We start from the raw sequence: 23,453 nt of genomic DNA on the forward strand, positions 1-23,453 counted from the left end.
CATATTGTTCAGCCTCCAAGATTTTCTATATTTCCTGGGACATTTTGAATTGCTGATTTCCAGTTTCATTCCGTGGTGGTCTGAGAGGGTACATGGTATGATTTCTATCTTTTTGAAGTTATTTAGATTTGCTTTGTGTCCTATCATGTGGTCGATCCTGGAGAAGGTGCCATGCACTGCTGAAAAAAATGTATAATCTGTGGTCTTAGGATAAAAAATTCTATAAATGTCTACCAAGTCTAGTTGTTCTAATGTTTGTACAAGCTCTGTTGTTTCTTTGTTGAGTTTTTGTTTTGTTGATCTGTCTATAGTTGTTAGTGGGGTGTTAAGATCACCCACCATAGTGTATGCTAACAGCCCCAAGTTGGAAAAAGATCTAACCAGCAAGATACCATTCAAAGTAACAAAGGAAAGCATGAAGTATCTGGGAATTAACCTAACCAAAAATGTAGGAGACCTATTCGAGGAAAACTACAAACTACTTAAAAAAGAAATTGAACAAGATCTAGAAAGATGGAGTAACATCCCATGCTCCTGGATAGGTAAAATCAATATCATTAAAATGTCTATACTGCCAAAAGCAATATATACATTCAACGCAATCCCAATCAAATTGCCCAAAACATTCTTCACAGACCTGGAAACAACGATCCAAAGGTTCATCTGGAAACACAAAAAACCACGAATAGCTAGAACCATTCTCAAGAACAGGAAGTTAGCAGGGGGAATCACAGTTCCGGACCTCTGGACATACTATAGGGCAGTGGTTATCAAAACAGCCTGGTACTGGCACAAAAATAGAGAAGAAGATCAATGGAGCAGAATAGAAACACCAGATGGGAACCCACAGAAATACAGCCAAATAATCTTTGACAAAAAGACAAACGACAACCCAGGCAAATGGGAAGGTCTGTTCAATAAATGCTGTTGGGACAACTGGTTGATAGCCTGCAGAAACAAAAAGATAGACCCACATCTCTCACCATATACTAAGATCAAATCCAAATGGATAAAAGATTTAAACCTACATCCAGAAACCTTCAAACTTTTGGAAGAAAATGTTGGAAACACACTGGAACACTTAGGGGTAGGCCCTCACTTCCTAAAAAAGACTCCAAATGCAGTAGAAATCAAGACCAAAATAAACAATTGGGACCTCATCAAACTAAGAAGCTTCTGTACAGCTAGAGAAACAATCAACAAAGTAAAAAGGCAACCCACAGAATGGGAGAAGATCTTTGCACACGACTTAGGTGATAGAGGGCTGATCTCCAGAATATACAAAGAGCTACAAAACAACCAAAATGTCAAAACAAACAAGCCACTCAAGAAATGGGCACGGGAAATGGGCAAACACTTCACAAAGGAACAAACCCAAATGGCAAATAAACATATGAAAAAATGCTCAAGTTCCCTGGCAATAAGGGAAATCCAAATTAAAACATCAATGAGGTACCACCTAACGCCAGTAAGACTGGCCCACATGAATAAAAGCACCAACAACACTTGTTGGCGAGGTTGCGGGGAAAAGGGAACCCTACTCCACTGCTGGTGGGGCTGCAGGCTGGTACAGCCTCTATGGAAATCAGTATGGAGAACATTCAAACAACTCAAATACAACATACTGTATGACCCGGCAATAGCACTCCTAGGAATATATCCAGAACACTTGTTTTATGAGAAACCAACATGCACTCCTATGCTCATAGCAGCACAATCAGTAATTGCAAAGACATGGAAGCAACCAAAATGCCCATCAACAGAGGATTGGATAAGAAAGCTATGGTTCATCTACTCCATGGAATACTACTCAGCTATTAAACAAAACAAAATGCAGTTCTTTGTGGCCAAATGGGCCAAACTGGAAACCATAATGCTAAGGGAAATGAGCCAATCCCAAAAGATTAAATACCACATGTTTGCCTTAATTTAAGATGACACGATGTTATGTATAACAAGTTATGTTATGAATGTTATATGTTGTGTATAAACCTAAATTGAAATGTCAATGAGGTGGTCACAGAAGGTGGATAAGAAATCGCATTCACTTTTACCATATTGGTTACTCGTTACTATGTCAATTAATTCCATGGTGATGTAAATTTTTGCTGATGGTATGTTGGAGCTTTTAATTGATCGGGATGATAGTCTGCTGGCTCTGTCTTCAGACCAGAGAGTGTATACCTAAGAAGCCGTTGAACTTATCTGGACAATAAGATGCTGGACTCTATGTTTGGTATATGCTTGCAATGGGGGAATCTCAACTGAACTTGAACTGTGGTTATGCAACAAGGTGGAGGAATCCACCATGGTGGGAGGGTTTGGGGAGGGGTGGGGAGAATCCCAGTACCTATGAAACTGTGTCACATAATACAATGTAATTAATGAATTTAAAATAAAATTAAAAAAAAAAAATGTGCTGCCAGAGCAGTTGGTTTCCATGGCAGCGAGATAAGGCTTGATCACTGTACTTGTCTTTGGTTTTGGAGTTTTGAGCGCATTGAGTGAGGAGCTCCATGTTAGTTGTGTATGGGTGCTCAACCTGCTTGATTCCATCAAACTGGGTTCAATGGGCATTTGAACGAATGAAATCAAACATGGTTTCCTAGATAGCTGCCAGGAGAGCTGTTAGTATTTGAAGTTCATTAACAAAGTGGAGTTGTTTTGGGTCTGGAAGAGCTGAGCTGCTGGTTCGGACAGGTGCCATTCACCAGTGAACCTATATTCCTTTGTTGTAACATCCACAGTTTCACATATGTGATGCCAGAGCACTTGGTTTCCATGGCAGTGAGATAAGGCTTGGTCGTTGAACTTGTCTTTGGCTGTGGAGGTTTGAGCATCTTGAGTGAGGAGCTCCATATTAGTTTTGTGTGGGTGCTCAACCTGCTTGATTCCATCACACTGAGTTCAATCGGCATTGGACCGAAATTGACCAAACACGGTTTCCTAGAGAGCTGCCAGGATAGCTGATGGTATTTGAAGTTCCTGAGCCAGGTGGAGTTGTTCTGGCACAGTAAGAACTGTGCTGCTGCTTTTGACAGGTACCATTCACCACCACACTACCTTCCCTAGGTTCATATCCTTGAGTGAGGAGCTCCATGTTAGTTTTGTGTGTGGGTTCTCATGTGGATTGATTCCATCACACTGGGTTGAATGGTCATTGTACCGGAAGTGAACAAACAGGGTTTCTTGTATAGCTGCCAGGACAGCTGATGGTATGTGAAGTTCATGAGGCAGCTATAGTTGTTTTGGCACTGGAAGAGCTATGCTGCTGCTTCGGTTAATTGACATTCACCACCACATTGAGTTCTCCAGGTATCATATCCACGTTCAGACATATGTGCTGCAAAAGCTCTTGGTTTCCATGGCAGTGGGAAATGGCTTGGGCACTGAAGTTGTCTTTGGCTGTGGAGGTTTGAGCGTCTTGAGGTAGGAGCTCCATGTTAGTTTTGTTTGGGTGCTCAACCTGCTTGATTCCATCACACTGGGCTCCATGGGCATTGGACCGCAACTGACCAAACAGGGTTTCCTAGATAGCTGTCAAGACAGCTGATTCTCTTTGAAGATCATGAGCCAGGTGGAATTGTTTTGGCACTGGAAGAGCTGTGCTGCTGCTTCGGGCAGTTGCCATTCACCACCACACTGAGTTCTCTACTTCTCACATCCACTGTGCATACATATGTGCTTCCAGAGCGCTTGGTTTCCATGGCAGCAAGAAATGCCTTGGGCGTTTAAGTTGTCTTTGGTTGTGGAGTTTTGGGCGCCTTCACCGAGTAGCTCCATGTGATTGTTCTCAAGTGGATTGATTCCATCACACTGGGCTCAATGGGCATTGGACCGGAAGAGAACAAACAGGGTTTCATAGTATGCTGCCAGGACAGCTGATGGTATGTGAAGTTCATGAGATAGGTGGAGTTGATTTGGCACTGGAAGAGCTGTGCTGCTGCTTCGCCATTCACCACCAAACTGAGTTCTCTAGGTGTAATATCCAAGTTCAGACATATGTGCTGCCAGAGCACTTGGTTTCCATGGCAGCGGGAAATGGCTTTGGGGCTGAACTTGTCTTTGGCTGTGGAGTTTTGGGCGCCTTGAGTGACTATTTTATGTTAGTTTTCTGTGGGTGCCCAAGATGCTTGTTTCGATCACACTGGATTCAATGGGCATTAGACTGGAGGTGATCAAACAGGGTTTCCTGGATAGCTGCCAGGTGAGCTAATGGTATGTTACGTTCCTGAGCCAGGTGGAGTTGTTTTGGCACTGGAAGAGCTGTGCTGCTGCTTCTTCGGACAGCTGTCATTCACCCCCTAACCTATATTCCCTTGTGTCACATCCACTTTCAGACATATGTGCTGTCAGAGCACTTGGTTTCCATGGCAGCGGCAAATGGCTTGTGCACTGAAGTTGTATTTGGCTGTGGAATTTTTGCGCCTTGAGGTAGGAGCTTTATGTAAGTTTTCTATGGGTCTCTAAGCTGCTTGTTTCCTTCACACTGTGCACAATTTTTTATTGGATCGCAAGTGATCAAACAGGGTTTCCTAGTTAGCTGCTTGGACAGCTGATGGTTTGAAGTTCATGAGCCAGGTGGAGTTGTTTTGGCACAGGAAGAGCTGTGCTGCTGCTTCGGGCAATTCATAATCACTACCCCCCTACCTTCCCTAGGTGTCATATCCATGTTCAGACATATGTGCTGCCAAAGCACTTGGTTTCCATGGCAGTGGGAAATGGCTAGTGCTCTGAATTTGTTGGGCTGTGGAGTTTTGGGAGCCTTGAGTGAGGAGCTCCATCTTAGTTTTGTGTGTGTGCTCAAGCTGCTTAATTCCATCACACTGTGCTCCAAGGGCATTAGACCAAAAATGATGAAACAGGGATTCCTAGAAAGGTGCCAGGACAGCTAATGGCATGTGAAGTTCATGAGTCAGTGGAGTTGTTTTGGCACTGGAAGAGCTATGCTATGCTTCTTACAGTTTCCATTCACCACCACACTGAGTTCGCTTGGTGTCACATCCACTGTTCCACTTACATGCTGCAAGGGTACTTAGTTTCAATGGCAGCAGGAAATGGCTTGGTCACGGAGCTTGTGTTTGGCTCTGGAGTTTTGAGCGCCTTGAGTGAGGAGCTCCATGTTAGTTTTGTGTGGGTGCTCAACCTGCTTGATTCCATCACACTGGGCCCAAAGGGCTTTGGACCACAAGTGACCAAACAGTTTTCCTAGAGTGGTGCCAGGACAGCTGATGATATTTGAAGTTCATGAGGCAGATAGATTTGTATTGGCACTGGAAGAGCTGTGCTGCTGCTTGTTCGGGCAGTTGCCATTCACCACCAAACTGAGTTCTCTAGGTGTCATATCCACGTTCAGACATGTGTGGTTACAGAGCACTTGGTTTCCATGGCAAGAACTAATGGCTTGCGCGCTGAACTTGTGTTTGGCTGTGGAGATTTGAGCGCCTTGAGTGAGGAGTTTTATGTAAGTTTTCTGTGGGTCACCAAGCTGTTTGTTTCCATCACACTGGGCACAATTTTTTATTGGATCGCAAGTGACCAAACAGAGTTTCCTAGTTAGTTGCTTGGACAGCTGATGGTTTGAAGTTCATGAGCCAGGTGGAGTTGTTTTGGCACTGGAAGAGTTGTGCTGTTGCTTTTGACAGTTGCCATTCACCACCAAACTGAGTTCTCTAGGTGTCATATCCACTTTCAGACATTTGTGCTGCCAAACCACTTGGTTTCCATAGCAGTGGGAAATGGCTAGTGCTCTGAATTTGTCTTGAGCTGTGGAGTTTTGGGCACCATGAGTGAGGAGCTCCATGTTAGTTTTTTGGGTGCTCAACCTGCTTGACTGCATCACACTGTGCTCCATGGGCATTGGACTGCAAGTGACCAAGCAGTGTTTCCTAGATAACTGCCAGGACAGCTGATGCTCTCTGAAGATCATTAGCCACGTGGAGTTGTTTTGGCACTGGAAGAGCAGTGCTGCTGCTTCAGAAAGGTGCGATTCACTACAACACTGAGTTATCTAGGTGTCATATCCACTTTCAGACATATATGCTGCCAGAACACTTGGGTTACATGGCAGCGGGAAATGGCTTGGGCACTGAAGTTGTGTTTGGCTGTGGAGTTTTGAGCGTCTTGAATGAGGAGCTTCATGTTAGTTCTGTGTGGGTGCTAAACCTGCTTGATTCCATCACCCTGAGTTCCATGGGCATTGGACCGCAACTGACCAAACAGGGTTTCCTAGATAGCTGCCAGGACAGCTGATGGTATGTGAAGTTCAAGAGCCAAGTGGAGTTGCTTTGGCACTTGAAGAGCTGTGCTGCTGCTTCGGGCAGTTGCAATTCACCACTTGTCAACCAGATGGTGTGTGAAGTCAGTGAGCCAAATGGAATTGTTCCCCCGCAAGAATCACTCGGCTGATTCTTCTTTAATATGCAATTCAGCAACATGTAGTGTTGCTTGATGGAATTAGCTCTTACAGCAACATTTACATCAAGAGCCTTTGTATTTAGGGCTAGCTGAACACGGCTTTGGCGCTGAAGTGGTTTCTGAATGTGGAGTTAGTGGCATGTGAAATCCACATGTGGAGCCTTCATATGTGTGTGATGCTCACCAAGCTACATTTCAGAAAAATAAACTGAAACGGTCATAAGCATGGTGTGTGAACACGTAGTTTGCTTGAGAGCTGCCTGTCAGCCTGATGGTGTGTGAAGTCAGTGAGCCAAATGGAGTTGTTCCAAGACAAGAACCACTCGGCTGATTCTTCTTCAATATGCAATTCAGCAACATGCAGTGCTGCTTGATGGAATTAGCTGTTACAGCAACATTTGCGTCTAGAGCCTTTATATTTAGGGCTAGCTGAATACAGCTTTGGCGCTCAAGTGGTTTCTGAATGTGGAGTTGGTGGCAGATGAAAGCCGCCTGTGGAGCCTTCGTTTGTGTGGAATGCTCACCAAGCTGCATTTCAGGACAATGCACTGAAACGGCATTGAGCATGGTGTGTGAAAACATAGTTTGCTTGAGAGCTGCTTGTCAGCCTGATGGTGTGTGAAGTCAGTGAGCTAAATGGAGTTGTTCTCCCACAAGAACCACTCGGCTGATACTTCTTCAATATGCAATTCAGCAACATGCAGTGCTGCTTGATGGAATTAGCTCTTACAGCCACATTTGCATCTAGAGCCTTTGTATTTAGGGCTAGCTGAACACGGCTTTGGCGCTGAAGTGGTTTCTGAATGTGGAGTTGGTGTCATGTGAAGCCCGCCTGTGGAGCCATTGTTTGTGTGGGATGCTCACCAAGCTGCATTTCAGGACAATGCACTCAAAAGCCATTAAGCATAGTGTGTAAAAACGGAGTGTGCTAGAGAGCTGCCTGTCAGCCTGATGGTGTGTGAAGTCAGTGAGCCAAATGGAGTTGTTCTCCACACAAGAACCACTCGCCTGAATCTTCCTCAATATGCAATTCAGCAAATTCAGTGTTGCTTGATGGAATTAGCTCTTACAGCAGCATTTGCTTCTACAGCGTATGTATTTAGGGCTAGCTGAACACGTGTTTGGCGCTGAAGTGGTTTCTGAATGTGGAGTTGGTGGCAGGTGAAAGCCGCCTGTGGAGCCTTCGTTTGTGTGGGATGCTCACCAAGCTGCATTTCACGACAATGCACTCAAACGGCATTAACCATGGTGTGTGAATATGTAGTTTTCTTGAGAGCTGCCGGTCAGCCTGATGGTGTGTGAAGTCAGTGATTCTTCTTCAATATGCAATTAAGCAACATGCAGTGTTGCTTGATGGAATTAGCTCTTACAGCAACATTTGCGTCTAGAGCCTTTGTATTTAGGGCTAGATCAACAAGGCTTTGACGCTGAAGTGGTTTCTGAATGTGGAGTTGGTGGCATGTGAAACCCACCTGTGCAGCCTTCGTTTGTGTGGGATGCTCACCAAGCTGCATTTCACGACATTGCACTCAAATGCGGTGAAGCAGAGTGTGTGAAGATGTAGTTTTCTTGAGAGCTGCCTGTCAGCCTGATGGTGTGTGAAGGCAGTGAGCCAAATGGAGTTGTTCTCCCACAAGAACCACTCGGCTGATTCTTTTTCAATATGAAATTCAGCAACATGCAGCTTGGCTTGATGGAATAAGCTCTTAGAGCAACATTTGCATCTAGAGCCTTTGCATTTAGGGCTAGCTGAAAATGCTTTAGGCACTGAAGTGGTTTCTGAATGTGGAGTTGGTGAAATGAGAAATCCGTCTGAGAAGCCTTCGTTTGTTTGGCATGCTCACCAAGCTGCATTTCAGGACAATGCACTCAAAAATATTTAGCAGAGTGTGTGAAGATGTAGTTTTCTTGAGAACTGCCTGTCAGCCTGATGGTGTGTGAAGGCAGTGAGCCAAATGGAGTTGTTCTCCCACAAGAACCACTCGGCTCATTCTTCTTCAATATGCAATTCAGCAACATGCAGTGTTGCTTGATGGAATTAGCTCTTACAGCAACATTTGCGTCTAGAGCCTTTGTATTTAGGGCGAGCTGAAAATGGCTTTGGCGCTGAAGTGGTTTCTGAATGTGGAGTTGGTGGCATGTGAAACCCGCCTGAGGAGCCTTCGTTACTGTGGGATGCTCACCAAGATGCATTACGCGACAATGCACTCAAACTGCATTAAGCATAGTGTGTGAATACGTAGTTTGCTTGAGAGCTGCCTGTCAGCCTGATGGTGTGTGAAGTCAGTGATCCAAATGGAGTTGTTCTGCAACAAGAACCACTCGGCTGATTCTTCCTCAATATGCAATTCAGCAACATGCAGTGTTGCTTCATTGAATTAGCTCTTACAGCAACATTTGCATCTAGAGTGTTTGTATTTTATGCTAGCTGAAAAAGGCTTTGGCGCTGATGTGGTTTCTGAATGTGGAGTTGGTGGCATGTGAAACCCACATGTGGAGCCTTCGTTTGTGTGGGAGGCTAACCAAGCTTCATTTCAGGACAATGCAATCAAACGGCATTAAGCATGGTGTGTGAAAACGTAGTTTGCTTGAGAGCTGCCTGTCGGCCTGATGGTGTGTGACGTCAGTGAGCCAAATGGAGTTGTTCTCCCACAAGAACCACTCGGCTGATTGTTCCTCAATATGCAATTCAGCAACATGCAGTGCTGCTTGATGGAATTAGCTCTTACAGCAACATTTGCGTCTAGAGCCTTTGTATTTAGGGCTAGCTGAACACGGCATTGGCAGTGGTGTGGTTTCTGAATGTGGAGTTGGTGGCAGGTGAAAGCCGCCTGTGGAGCCTTCGTTTGTGTGGGTTGTCACCAAGCTGCATTTCAGGACAATGCACTCAAAAGGCATTAAGCATAGTGTGTAAAAACGGAGTGTGCTAGAGAGCTGCCTGTCAGCCTGATGGTGTGTGAAGTCAGTGAGCCAAATGGAGTTGTTCTCCCACAAGAACCACTCTGCTGATTCTTCTTCAATAACCAATTCAGCAACATGCAGTGTTGCTTGATGGAATTAGCTCTTACAGCAACATTTGCGTCTAGAGTGTTTGTATTTAGGACTAGTTGAACACAGCTTTGGCACTGAAGTTGTTTATGAATGTGGAGTTGGTGGAATGTTAAACCCACCCGCCTGTGGAGCCTTCGTTTGTGTGGCATGCTCACCAAGCTGCATTCATGACATGGCACTGAAACAGCATTAAGCAGAGTGTGTGAAGACGTAGTTTTCTTGAGAGCTGCCTGTCAGCCTAATGGTGTGTGAAGTCAGTGAGTCAAATGGAGTTGTTCTCCCACAAGAACCACTCGGCTCATTCTTCTTCAATATGCAATTGAGCAACATGCAGTGTTGCTTGATAGAATTAGCTGTTACAGAAACATTTGCGTCTAGAGCCTTTGTATTTAGGGCTAGCTGAAAATGGCCTTGGCGCTGAAGTGGTTTCTGAATGTGGAGTTGGTGGCATGTGAAACCCACCTGTGGAGCCTTCGTTTGTGTGGGATGCTCACCAAGCTGCATTTCACGACATTGCACTCAAATGCGGTTAAGCAGAGTGTGTGAACACGTAGATTGCTTGAGAGCTGCCTGTCAGCCTGATGGTGTTTGAAGTCAGTGAGCCAAATGGAGTTGTTCTCCCACAAGAACCACTCGGCTGATTCTTCTTCAATATGCGATTCAGCAACATGCAGTGCTGCTTGATTGAATTAGCTTTTACAGCATCACTTGCATCTAGAGTCTTTGTATTTAGGGCTAGCTGAAAATGGCTTTGGCATGGAAGTGTTTTCTGAATGTGGAGTTGGTGAAATGAGAAATCCGTCTGAGAAGCCTTCGTTTGTGTGGCATGCTCACCAAGGTACATTTCAGGACAATGCACTCAAAAGATATTTAGCAGAGTGTGTGAAGATGTAGTTTTCTTGAGAGCTGTCTGTCAGCCTGATGGTGTGTGAAGTCAGTGAGCCAAATGGAGTTGTTCTCCCACAAGAACAACTCAGTTGATACTTCCTCAATATGCAATTCAGCAACATGCAGTGCTGCTTGGTGGAACTAGCTCTTACAGCAACATTTGCGTCTAGAGCTTTGGTATTTAGTGCTAGATATAAACGGCTTTGTTAGTGACGTGGTTTCTGAATGTGGAGTTGGGGGCTGTCAAACCCGCTTGTGGAGCCTTCGTTTGTGTGGGATGCTCACCAAGCTGCATTTCACGACATTGCACTCAAATGCGGTGAAGCAGAGTGTGTGAAGATGTAGTTTTCTTGAGAGCTGCCTGTCAGCCTGATGGTGTGTGAAGGCAGTGAGCCAAATGGAGTTGTTCTCCCACAAGAACCACTCGGCTGATTCTTCTTCAATATGCAATTGAGCAACATTCAGTTTTGCTTGATGGAATTAGTTCTTACAGCAACATTTGCGTCTAGAGCCTTTTATTTAGGGCTAGCTGAACACGGCTTTGGAACTGAAGTGGTTTCTGAATGTGGAGCTGGTGGCATGTGAAACTCGCCTGTACAGACTTCGTTTGTGTGGGCAGCTCATCAAGTTGCATTTCAGGAGAATTCACTCAAACAGCATTAAGCAGAGTGTGCAAAATCTGAGATTGCTTGAGAGCTGCCTGTCAGCCTGATGGTGTGTGAAGTCAGTGAGCCAAATGGATTTTTTCTCCCACAAGAACGACTCGGATGAATCTTCTTCAATATGCAATTCAGCAACATGCAGTGTTGCTTAATGGAATTAGCTCTTAAAGCAACATTTCCGTCTAGAGCCTTTGTATTTAGGGCGAGCTGGAAACGGCGTTGGCAGTGAAGTGGTTTCTGAATCGGGAGTTGGTGGCATGTGAACCCCGCCTGTGGAGCATTCGCTTGTGTGGGATGCTCACCAAGCTGCATTTCAGGACAATGCACTCAAACGGCATTAAGCATCGTTGGCGAAATCTGAGATTGCTTGAGAGCTGCCTGTCAGCTGATGGTGTTTGAAGTCAGTGAGCCAAATGGATTTTTTTCTCCCACAAGATCCTCTCGGCTGATTCTTCTTCAATATGCAATTCAGCATCATGCATTGTTGCTTGATGGAATTAGCTCTTACAGCAACATTTGCGTCTAGAGCCATTTTATTAGGACTAGCTGAACACGGCTTTGGCGCTGAAGTGGTTTCTGAATGTGGAGTTGGTGTCATGTGAAACCCGCCTGTGGAGCCTTCGTTTGTGTGGGATGCTCACCAAGCTGCATTTCAGGACAATTGGCCAATCGGCATTAAGCATAGCGTGTGAAGAGGTAGTTGGCTTGAGAGCTGCCTGTCAGCCTGATAGTGTGTGAAGGCAGTGAACCAAATGGAGTTGTTCTCCCACAAGAACAACTCGGCTCATTCTTCTTCAATATGCGATTCAGCAACATGCAGTGTTGCTTGATGGAATTAGCTCTTACAGCAACATGTGCGTCTAGAGCCTTTGTATTTACGGCCAGCTGGAAACGGCGTTGGCAGTGAAGTGGTTTCTGAATGTGGGTTGGTGGCATGGGAAACCCATCTTTGGAGCCTTCGTTTGTGTGGGATGCTCACCAAGCTGCATTTCAGGACAATGCTCTCAAACGGCACTGAGCATAGTGTGTGAACACGTACATTGCTTGAGAGCTGCCTGTCAGCCTGATGGTGTGTGAAGTCAGTGAGCCAAATGGAGTCATTTTCCCACAAGAACCACTCGGCTGATTCTTCTTCAATATGCAATTCAGCAACATGCAGAGTTTCTTGATGGAATTAGCTAATACAGCAACATGTGCGTCTAGAGCCTTTGTATTTACGGCAAGCTGGAAACGGCGATGGCAGTGATGTGGTTTCTGAATGTGGAGTTGGTGGCATGTGAGACTAGCCTTTGGAGCCTTCGTTTGTGTGGGATGCTCACCAAGCTGCATTTCAGGACAATGCACTCAAACGGCATTAAGCAGAGTGTGTGAACACGTAGATTGCTTGAGAGCTGCCTGTCAGCCTGATGGTGTGTGAAGTCAGTGAGCCAAATGAAGTTGTTCTCCCACAAGAACCACTCGACCGATTCTTCTTCATTATGCGATTCAGCAACATGCAGTGTTGCTTGATGGAATTAGCTCTTACAGAAACATTTGCGTCTAGAGCCTTTGTATTTAGGGATTTAGGGCTAGCTGAACACGGCGATGGCACTGAAGTGGTTTCTGAATGTGGAGTTGGTGGCATGTGAAACCCACCTGTGGAACCTTCGTTTGTGTGGGATGCTCACCAAGCTGCATTTCAGGACAATGCACTCAAACGGCATTAAGCAGAGTGTGTGAACACGTAGATTGCTTGAGAGCTGCCTGTCAGCCTGATGGTGTGTGATGTCAGTGAGCCAAATGGATTTGTTCTCCCACAAGAACCACTCGGCTGATTCTTCTTCAATATGCAATTCAGCAACATGCAGTGTTGCTTGATGGAATTAGCTCTTACAACAACATGTGCGTCTAGAGCCTTTGTATTTAGGGCTAGCTGAAAATGGCTTTAGCGCTGAAGCGGTTTCTGAATCCGGAGTTGGTGGCATGTGAAACATACGTTTGGAGCCTTCGTTTGTGTGGGATGCTCACCAAGGTGCATTTCAGGACAAAGCACTCAGACGGCATTGAGCATAGTGTGTGAAGACGTAGTTTCCTTGAGAGCTGCCTGTCAGCCTGATGGTGTGTGAAGTCAGTGAGCCAAATGGAGTTGTTCTCCCACAAGAACCACTCGGCTGATTCTTCTTCAATATGCCATTGAGCAACATGCAGTGCTGCTTGGTGGAATTAGCTCTTTCAGCAACATTAGCGTCTGGATCCTTTGTATTTAGGGCTAGCTGAAAACAGCTTTGGCGCTGAAGTGGTTTCTGACTGTGGAGTTGGTGGCATGTCAAACCCGCATGTGGAGCCTTCGTTTGTGTGGGATGCTCACCAAGCTGCATTTCACAACAATGCACTGAAACGGCATTGAGCAGAGTGTGTGAACACGTAGATTGCTTGAGAGCTGCCTGTCAGCCTGATGGTGTGTGAAGGCAGTGAGCCAAATGGAGTTGTTCTACCACAAGTACCACTCGGCTGATTCTTCTTCAATATGCGATTCAGCAACAAGCAATGTTGCTTGAAGGAATTAGCTCTTACAGCAACATGTGCATCTAGAGCCTTTGTATTTAGGGCTAGATCAACAAGGCTTTGACGCTGAAGTGGTTTCTGAATGTGGAGTTGGTGGCATGTGAAACCCACCTTTGGAGCCTTCGTTTGTGTGGGATGCTCACCAAGCTGCATTTCGGGACAATGCACTCAAACTTCATTAAGCATTGTATGCGAAATCTGAGATTGCTTGAGAGCTGCCTGTCAGCCTGATGGTGTGTGAAGTCAGTGAGCCAAATGGATTTGTTCTCCCACAAGAACCACTCGGCTGATTCTTCTTCAATATGCAATTCTGCATCATGCAGTGTTGCTTGATGGAATTAGCTCTTACAGCAACATTTGTGTTCAGAGCCTTTGTATATAGGGCTAGCTTAACACGGCTTTGGCACTGAAATGGTGTCTGAATGTGGAGTTGGTGGCATGTGAAACCCACATGTGGAGCCTTCGTTTGTGTGGGATGCTCACCAAGCTGCATTTCAGGACGATGCACTCAAACGGCATAAAGCAGAGTGTGTGAAGACGTAGTTTGCTTGAGAGCTGCCTGTCAGCCTGATGGTGTGTGAAGTCAGTGAGCCAAATGGAGTTGTTCTCGCACAAGAAACACTCGGCTGATTTTTCTTCAATATGCAATTCAGCAACATGCAGTGTTGCTTGATGGAATTAGCTCTTACAGAAACATTTACGTCTAGAGCCTTCGCATTTAGGGCCAGCCGAAAATGGTTTTAGCGCTGAAGTGGTTTCTGAATGTGGAGTTGATGGCATGTGAAACCCGCCTGTGGAACCTTCGTTTGTGTGGGATGCTCACCAAGCTGCATTTCAGGACAATGCACTGAAACGGCATTGAGCAGAGTGTGTGAAAAGGTGAGTTTGCTTGAGAGCTGCCTGTCAGCCTGATGGTGTGTGAAGGCAGTGAGCCTAATGGAGTTGTTCTCCCACAAGAACCACTCGGCTGATTCTTCCTCAATATGCAATTCAGCAACATGCAGTGTTGCTTGATGGAATTAGCTCTTACAGAAACATTTGCATCTAGAGTCTTTGTATTTAGGGCTAGCTGAATATGGCTTTGGCACTGAGGCGGTTTCTGAATGTGGAGTTGGAGGAATGTGAAACCCACCCGCCTGTAGAGCCTTCGTTTGTGTGGGATGCTCACCAAGCTGCATTTCAGGACAATGCACTCAAACGGCATTGAGCAGAGTGTGTGAACACGTAGATTGCTTGAGAGCTGCCTGTCAGCCTGATGGTGTGTGAAGGCAGTGAGCCAAATGGAGTTGTTCGCCCACAAGAACCACTCGGCTCATTCTTCTTCAATATGCGATTCAGCAACATGCAGTGTTGCTTGGTGGAATTAGCTCTTACAGCAACATTTGTGTCTAGAGCCTTTGTATTTAGGGCCAGCTGAAAATGGGTTTGGCATTGAAGTGGTTTCTGAATGCGGAGTTGGTGGCATGTGAAACCCACCCGCTTGTGGAACCTTCATTTTTGTGGGATGCTCACCAAGCTGCATTTCAGGACAATGCAATCAAACGGCATTGAGCAGAGTGTGTGAACATGTAGATTTCTTGAGAGCTGCCTGTCAGCCTGATGGTGTGTAAAGTCAGTGAGCCAAATGGAATTGTTCTCCCACAAGAACCACTCGGCTGATTCTTCTTCAATATGCAATTCAGCAACATGCAGTGTTGCTTGATGGAATTAGCTCTTACAGCAACATTTGCGTCTAAAGCCTTCGCATTTATGGCTAGCCGAAAATGGTTTTAGCGCTGAAGTGGTTCCTAATGTGAAGTTGATGTCATGTGAAACCCACCAGTGGAACCTTCGTTTGTGTGGGATACTCACCAAGCTTCATTTCAGTCCTATGCACTCAAACGGCATTAAGCAGAGAGTGCGAAAACGTAGTTTTCTTGAGAGCTGCCTGTCAGCCTGATGGTGTGTGAAGGCAGTGAGCCAAATAGAGTTGTTCTCCCACAAGAACCACTCGGCTGATTCTTCTTCAATATGCAATTCAGCAACATGCAGTGTTGCTTGATGGAATTAGCTCTTACAACAACATTTGCGTCTAGAGTCTTTGTATTTAGGGCTAGCTGAATATGGCTTTGGCACTGAGGCGGTTTCTGAATGTGGAGTTGGTGGCATGTAATACCCACCCGATTGTGGAGCCTTCGTTTGTGTGGGATGCTCACCAAGCTGCATTTCAGGACAATGCACTCAAACGGCATTGAGCAGATTGTGTGAACACGTAGATTGCTTGAGAGCTGCCTGTCAGCCTGATGGTGTGTGAAGGCAGCTAGCCAAATGGAGTTGTTCTCGCACAAGAAACACTCGGTTGATTCTTTTCCAATATGCAATTCAGCAACATGCAGTGTTGCTTGATGGAATTAGCTCTTACAGCAACATTTGCATCTAGAGCCTTTGTATTTAGGGCGAGCTGAATATGGCTTTGTCGCTTAAGTGGTTTCTGAATGTGGAGTTGGTGGCATGTGAAACCTGCATGTGGAACCTTCGTTTGTGTGGGATGCTCACCAAGCTGCATTTCAGGACAATGCACTCAAACGGATTGAGCAGAGTCTGTGAAAATGTGAGTTTGCTTGAGAGCTGCCTGTCAGCCTGATGGTGTGTGAAGGCAGTGAGCCAAATGGAGTTGTTCCAATACAAGAACCACTCGGCTGATTCTTTTTCAATATGCAATTGAGCAACATGCAGTGTTGCTTGATGGAATTAGTTCTTACAACATTTGCGTCTAGAGCCTTCGCATTTATGGCTAGCCGAAAATGGTTTTAGCGCTGAAGTGGTTGCTGAATGTTGAGTTGATGGCATGTGAAACCCGCCTGTGGAGCCTTCGTTTGTGTGGGATGCTCACCAAGCTGCATTTCAGGACCATGCAATCAAACGGATTGAGCAGAGTCTGTGAAAAGGTGAGTTTGCTTGAGAGCTGCCTGTCAGCCTGATGGTGTGTGAAGTCAGTGAGCCAAATGGAGTTGTTCTCCCACAAGAACCACTCAGCTGATTCTTCCACAATATGCAATTCAGCAACATGCAGTGTTGCTTGATGGGATTAGCTCTTACAGCAACATTTGCGTCTAGAGCCTTTGTATTTAGGGCTAGCTGAAAATGGCTTTGGCACTAAAGTGGTTTCTGAATGTGGAGTTGGTGGTCTGTGAAACCCACCTGTGTAGCCTACGTTTACGTGGGATGCTCACCAAGCTGCATTTCAGGACAATGCACTCAAATGGCATTGAGCAGAGTGTTGGAACACTTAGATTTCTTGAGAGCTGCCTGTCAGCCTGATGGTGTGTGAAGTCAGTGAGCCAAAAGGAGTTGTTCTCCCACAAGAACCACTCGGCTGATTCTTCTTCAATATGCAATTTAGCAACATGCAGTGTTGCTTGATGGAATTAGCTCTTACAGCAACATTTGCATCTAGAGACTTTGTATATAGGGCTAGCTGAAAATGGCAATTGCGCTGACGTGTTTTCAGAATGTGGAGTTGGTGGCATGTGAAACCCGTCTATGGAACCTTCGTTTGTGTGGGATGCTCAGCAAGCTGCATTTCAGGACAATGCACTCAAACGGCATTAAGCAGAGTGTGTGAACACGTAGATTGCTTGAGAGCTGCCTGTCAGCCTGATGGTGTGTGAAGTCAGTGAGCCAAATGGAGTTGTTCCAAGACAAGAACCACTCGGCTGATTCTTCTTCAATATGCAATTCAGCAACATGCAGTGTTGCTTGATGGAATTAGCTCTTACAGAAACATTTGCATCTAGAGTCTTTGTATTTAGGGCTAGCTGAATATGGCTTTGAAACTGAGGCAGTTTTGAATGTCGAGTTGGTGGCATGTGAAACCCACCCGCTTGTGGAGCCTTCGTTTGTGTGGGATGCTCACAAAGCTGCATTTCGGGACAATGCACTCTAACGGCATTGAGCAGATTGTGTGAACACGTAGATTGCTTGAGAGCTGCCTGTCAGCCTGATGGTGTGTGAAGTCAGTGAGCCAAATGGAGTTGTTCCACCACAAGAACCACTCGGCTGATTCTTCTTCAATATGCAATTCTGCAACATGCAGTGTTGCTTGGTGGAATTAGCTCTTACAACAACATGTGCTTCTAGAGCCTTTGTATTTATGTCGAGCTGAATATGGCTTTGTCGCTTAAGTGGTTTCTGAATGTGGAGTTGGTGGCATGTGAAACCCCCCTGTGGAACCTTCGTTTGTGTGGGATGCTCACCAAGCTGCATTTCAGGACAATGCACTCAAACGGCATTAAGCAGAGTGTGTGAAAACGTAGTTTGCTTGAGAGCTGCCTGTCAGCCTGATGGTGTGTGAAGGCAGTGAGCCAAATGGAGTTGTTCTCCCACAAGAACTACTCGGCTGATTCTTCTTCAATATGCAATTGAGCAACATGCAGTGTTGCTTGATGGAATTAGCTCTTACAGCAACATGTGCGTCTAGAGCCTTCGCAGTTATGGCTAGCCGAAAATGGTTTTAGCGCTGAAGTGGTTTCTGAATGTGGAGTTGATGGCACGTGATCCCGCCTGTTTAACCTTCGTTTGTGTGGGATGCCCACCAAGCTGCTTTTCAGGACAATGCACTCCAACGGCATTAAGCAGAGTCTGTGAAAAGGTGAGTTTTCTTGAGAGCTGCCTGACAGCCTGATGGTGTGTGAAGGCAGTGAGCCAAATGGAGTTGTTTTCCCACAAGAACCACTCGGCTGATTCTTCTTCAATATGCAATTCAGCAACATGCAGTGTTGCTTGATGGGATTAGCTCTTACATCAACATTTGCGTCTAGAGCCTTTGTATTTAGGGCTAGCTGAAAATGGCTTTGGCACTAAAGTGGTTTCTGAATGTGGAGTTGGTGGCATGTGAAACCCACATGTGGAGCCTTCATTTGTGTAGGATGCTCACCAAGCTGCATTTCAGGACAATGTACTCAAATGGCATTGAGCAGAGTGTTGGAACACTTAGATTTCTTGAGATCTGCCTGTTAGCATGATGGTGTGTGAAGGCAGTGAGTCAAAAGGAGTTGTTCTCCCACAAGAACCACTTCAATATGCAATTCAGCAACATGCAGTGTTGCTTGATGGAATTAGCTCTTACAGCAACATTTGCTTCTATAGCCTTTGTATTTAGGGCTAGCTGAATGTGGCTTTGGCACTGAAGCGGTTTCTGAATATTGAGTTGGTGGCATGTGAAACCCACCCGCTTGTGGAGCCTTCGTTTGTGTGGGATGCTCACCAAGCTGCATTTCAGGACAATGCACTCAAACGGATTGAGCAGAGTCTGTGAAAAGGTGAGTTTGCTTGAGAGCTGCCTGTCAGCCTGATGGTGTGTGAAGTCAGTGAGCCAAATGGAGTTGTTCCAAGAAAAGAACCACTCGGCTGATTCATTTTCAATATGCAATTCAGAAACATGCAGTGCTACTTGGTGGAATTAGCTCTTATAGCAACATGTGCGTCTAGAGCCTTTGTATTTAGGGCTAGCTGAAAATGGCTTTAGCACTAAAGTGTTTTCAGAATGTGGAGTTGGTGGTCTGTGAAACCCACCTGTGGAGCCTACGTTTACGTGGGATGCTCACCAAGCTGCATTTCAGAATAATGCACTCAAATGGCATTGAGCAGAGTGTTGGAACACTTAGATTTCTTGAGAGCTGCCTGTCAGCCTGATGGTGTGTGAAGTCAGTGAACCAAATGGAGTTGTTCTCCCACAAGAACAACTCGGCTCATTCTTCTTCAATATGCAATTCAGCAACATGCAGTGTTGCTTGATGGAATTAGCTCTTACAGCAACATTTGCATCTAGAGTCTTTGTATTTAGGGCTAGCTGAATATGGCTTTGGCACTGAGGCGGTTTCTGAATGTGGAGTTGGTGGCATGTGAAACCCACCCGCTTGTGCAGGCTTCATTTGTGTGGGATGCTCACCAAGCCGCATTTCAGGACAATGCACTCAAACGGATTGAGCAGAGTTTGTGAACACGTAGTTTGCTTGAGAGCTGCCTGTCAGCCTGATGGTGTGTGAAGGCAGCGAGCCAAATGGAGTTGTATTCCCAGAAGAACAACTCGGCTGATTCTTCTTCAATATGCAATTCAGCAACATGCAGTGTTGCTTGATGGAATTAGCTCTTACAGCAACATTTGCTTCTATAGCCTTTGTATTTAGGGCTAGCTGAATGTGGCTTTGGCACTGAAGCGGTTTCTGAATATTGAGTTGGTGGCATGTGAAACCCACCCGCTTGTGGAGCCTTCGTTTGTGTGGGATGCTCACCAAGCTGCATTTCAGGACAATGCACTCAAACGGATTGAGCAGAGTCTGTGAAAAGGTGAGTTTGCTTGAGAGCTGCCTGTCAGCCTGATGGTGTGTGAAGTCAGTGAGCCAAATGGAGTTGTTCCAAGAAAAGAACCACTCGGCTGATTCATTTTCAATATGCAATTCAGAAACATGCAGTGCTACTTGGTGGAATTAGCTCTTATAGCAACATGTGTGTCTAGAGCCTTTGTATTTAGGGCGAGCTGAAAATGGCTTTAGCACTAAAGTGTTTTCAGAATGTGGAGTTGGTGGTCTGTGAAACCCACCTGTGGAGCCTACGTTTACGTGGGATGCTCACCAAGCTGCATTTCAGAATAATGCACTCAAATGGCATTGAGCAGAGTGTTGGAACACTTAGATTTCTTGAGAGCTGCCTGTCAGCCTGATGGTGTGTGAAGTCAGTGAACCAAATGGAGTTGTTCTCCCACAAGAACAACTCGGCTCATTCTTCTTCAATATGCAATTCAGCAACATGCAGTGTTGCTTGATGGAATTAGCTCTTACAGCAACATTTGCATCTAGAGTCTTTGTATTTAGGGCTAGCTGAATATGGCTTTGGCACTGAGGCGGTTTCTGAATGTGGAGTTGGTGGCATGTGAAACCCACCCGCTTGTGCAGCCTTCATTTGTGTGGGATGCTCACCAAGCCGCATTTCAGGACAATGCACTCAAACGGATTGAGCAGAGTTTGTGAACACGTAGTTTGCTTGAGAGCTGCCTGTCAGCCTGATGGTGTGTGAAGGCAGCGAGCCAAATGGAGTTGTATTCCCAGAAGAACAACTCGGCTGATTCTTTTTCAATATGCAATTCAGCAACATGCAGTGTTGCTTGATGGAATTAGCTCTTACAGCAACATTTGCGTCTAGAGCCTTTGTATATAGGGCTAGCCAAAAATGGTTTTAGTGCTGGAGTGGTTACTGAATGTGGAGTTGGTTGCATTTTAAACCCGCCAGTGGAGCCTTCGTTTGTGTGGGATGCTCACCAAGCTGCATTTCACGACAATGCACTCAAACGGCATTAAGCAGAGGCTGTGAAAAGGTGAGTTTGCTTGAGAGCTGCCTGTCAGCCGGATGGTGTGTGAAGGCAGTGAGCCAAAGGAAGTTGTTCTCCCACAAGAACCATTCGGCTGATTCTTTTTCAATATGCAATTCAGCAACATGCAGTGTTGCTTGATGGAATTAGCTCTTACAGCAACATTTGCATCCAGAGACTTTGTATTTAGGGCGAGCTGAATATGGCTTTGTCGCTTAAGTGGTTTCTGAATGTGGAGTTGGTGGCATGTGAAACCCGCCTGTGGAACCTTCCTTTGTTTGGGATGCTCACCAAGCTGCATTTCAGGACAATGCACTCAAACGGCATTAAGCAGAGTGTGTGAAAACGTAGTTTGCTTGAGAGCTGCCTGTCAGCCTGATGGTGTGTGAAGGCAGTGAGCCAAATGGAGTTGTTCCAAGACAAGAACCACTCGGCTGATTCTTTTTCAATATGCAATTCAGCAACATGCAGTGTTGCTTGATGGAATTAGCTCTTACAACAACATTTGCGTCTAGAGCCTTTGTATTTATGGCTAGCCGAAAATGGTTTTAGCGCTGAAGTGGTTTCTGAATATGGAGTTGATGGCATGGGAAACCCACCTCTGGAGCCTTCGTTTGTGTGGGATGCTCACCAAGCTGCATTTGACGACAATGCATTCAAACGGCATTAAGCAGAGTCTGTGAAAAGGTGAGTTTGCTTGAGAGCTGCCTGTCAGCCTGATGGTGTGTGAAGGCAGTGAGCCAAATGGAGTTGTTCTCCCGCAAGAACCACTCGGCTCATTCTTCTTCAATATGCAATTCAGCAACATGCAGTGTTGCTTGATGGAATTAGCTCTTACAGCTACATTTGCATCTAGAGACTTTGTATATAGCGCTAGCTGAAAATGGCATTGGCACTGACGTGTTTTCTGAGTGTGGAGTTGGTGGCATGTGAAACCCGTCTATGGAACCTTCGTTTGTGTGGGATGCTCACCAAGCTGCATTTCGGGACAATGCACTCAAGTGGCATTGCGCATGTTGTGTGAAGACGTAGTTTGCTTGAGAGCTGCCTGTCAGCCTGATGGTGTGTGAAGGCAGTGAGCCAAATGGAGTTGTTCTCCCACAAGAACTACTCGGCTGATTCTTCTTCAATATGCAATTCAGCAACATGCAGTGTTGCTTGATGGAATTAGCTCTTACAGCAACATGTGCGTCTAGAGCCTTCGCAGTTATGGCTAGCCGAAAATGGTTTTAGCGCTGAAGTGGTTTCTGAATGTGGAGTTGGTGGTGTGTGAAACACGCCTGTGGAGCCTTCGTTTGTGTGGGATGCTCACCAAGCTGCATTTCAGGACAATGCACTCAAACGGCATTAAGCAGAGTCTGTGAAAAGGTGAGTTTGCTTGAGAGCTGCCTGTCAGCCGGATGATGTGTGAAGGGAGTGAGCCAAATGGAGTTGTTCCAAGACAAGAACCACTCGGCTGCCCTTTCTTCAATATGCCCATCACCAACACGCAGTGTTTCCTTGATTGAATTAGCTCTCACACTAATATTCGCGTCTAGAGCCCTTGCATTGAGGGCTATCTGAAAACGGCTTTGGCACTGAATTAGTCTCTGAATGTGGAGTTGGTGGCATGTGAAACCCGCATGTGGAACATTCGTTTGTGTCTTGTGCTCACCAAGCTTCATTTCAGTCCTATGCACTCTTAGGGCATTAAGCTTGGAGTGTGAAAACTGAGTTTCTTTGAGAGCTGCTTAGAAGCCTGATGGTGTGTGAAGTTAGTGAGCCAAATGGAGTTGTTCTCCCACAAGAACCACTCGGCTGATTCTTCTTCAATATGCCCTGCACCAACATGCAGTGATTCCTTGATTGAATTAGCTCTCACACCAATATTTTTGTCTAGAGCCTTTGCATTGAGGGTTATCTAAATACGGCTTTGGCGCTGAAGTTGTCTGTGCATGTGGAGTTGATGGCATGTGAAACTCGCATGTGGAGCATTCGTTTGTGTTCGAGCTCTACCAGGTTCATTTATAGATAATGCACTCAAAGGGCATTAAGCATAGAGTGTGAAAAGTGAGTTTCCTTGAGAGCTGCTTGGAAGCCTGAGGGTGTGTGAAGTTAGTGAGCCAAATGGAGTTGTTCTCCCACAAGAACCACTCGGCTGCCTTTTCTTCTTCAATATGCCCTTCAGCAACATGCAGTGTTTCCTTGACTGAATTAGCTCTCACACCAATATTTGCGTCTAGAGTCTTTGCATTGAGGGCTATCTGAAAATTGCTTTGGCTCTGAAACTGTCTTTGAATGTGAGTTGGTGGCATGTGAAACCCGCATGTGGAACATTCGTTTGTGTCTGAAGCTCACCAAGCTTCATTTCAGTCCTATGCCCTCATAGGGCATTAAGCATAGAGTGTGAAAACTGAGATTCCTTGAGAGCTGCTTGGAAGCCTGATGGTGTGTGAAGTTAGTGAGCCAAATGGAGTTGTTCTCCCACAAGAACCACTCGGCTGCTTTTTCTTCTTCAATATGCCCTGCACCAACATGCAGTGTTTCCTTGATTGAATTAGCTCTCA

This window comes from Ochotona princeps, chromosome 3 (assembly GCF_030435755.1).
Source record: "Ochotona princeps isolate mOchPri1 chromosome 3, mOchPri1.hap1, whole genome shotgun sequence".
NCBI classification, from domain to species: domain Eukaryota; kingdom Metazoa; phylum Chordata; class Mammalia; order Lagomorpha; family Ochotonidae; genus Ochotona; species Ochotona princeps.